The sequence below is a fragment of the Mandrillus leucophaeus genome, unplaced genomic scaffold, assembly GCF_000951045.1.
Source record: "Mandrillus leucophaeus isolate KB7577 unplaced genomic scaffold, Mleu.le_1.0 Scaffold2, whole genome shotgun sequence".
Classification (NCBI taxonomy): domain Eukaryota; kingdom Metazoa; phylum Chordata; class Mammalia; order Primates; family Cercopithecidae; genus Mandrillus; species Mandrillus leucophaeus.
Window position 1 is genome coordinate 1182660 of NW_012102031.1, and position 892 is coordinate 1183551.

At 42.7% G+C, this 892-nt stretch overlaps 1 protein-coding gene across 1 annotated transcript in view; it reads left to right on the top strand.

Moving 5' to 3' along the window:
* Positions 1–576, top strand: part of PHF5A (PHD finger protein 5A) — a 15562-nt gene extending 14986 nt beyond the window's left edge. The window contains exon 5 of the transcript XR_001005969.1: positions 204–576. The gene's annotated coding sequence lies outside the window, so the exon portion shown is untranslated. The remainder of the gene's footprint in view (positions 1–203) is intronic.
* The last annotated feature ends 316 nt before the right edge of the window (positions 577–892 follow it).

Consider the following 892-nt stretch of genomic DNA (forward strand, 5'->3'; position numbering starts at 1 on the left):
ACCTCTTCTATGAACGCAAAAAATACGGCTTCAAGAAGAGGTGATTGGTGGGTGGCCCCTTCCTCCCCCCAACATCAAGCTGCTGCAGCTGCCAGAAAACATGCCTACTACTACCAGCAGAGAGGGAGCAGAGACCATAGCATCACCAGGAGTGCCTGCTAGTGTACTGGCAGCTTGCCACCCCCTCCTCTCCCTTCACCCAGACGTGGTAGGGATGGAAAAGGATTCTTCACAGAGCACTCTGGCACACCGTATTAGAGAAAAGTTGATAGATTAGTTAATGATTTTTCTTAAATTCGAGAAGCAGAGATCTGTTCTCCATATTGATATGTTCTCCCTCAACCAAGATCTTCTAAAAAGAAGTAATATTTTAGTCTTCTGCTTGAGGAGTTGGCTGTGAAGCTACAGCCGGTGAAAACCACGTTCTTGCAGCAGCTCTGGTGGCAGCTGTCCTTGAGGAACTTTTGGTGTGTGGTGGGAAGCTATCAGAACAAGAAATGTAGGCATTTACTGTTTTTGGGGGAGAGGGAGGGGTGCTCCACCATCTTGAAAGGCATTTATTCATTTAACACTTGTGTTGTCATGTTATTTTCCTTTTGAGAAATTGGAAACTCTGTTGCTATTATGTTAATAAAGTTGGTGTTTATTTTCTGGTAGTTACCTTCCCCATTTAACTTTAGGAATTTATTTTAGTCATCCAGGAATTTGTGATTCAAAACAAGAGGTAGTTGCCGGGTGCGGTGGCTCACGCCTGTAATCCTGTCTCTTATACACATCTAGATGTGTATAAGAGACAGCAATGAAGGAGATACTGATGTTTGGACACATTTACAAACCCATTTATCGGGTTTTTCAAATACTAAAATGAGAATTTGAACTCTGACCAATTTTT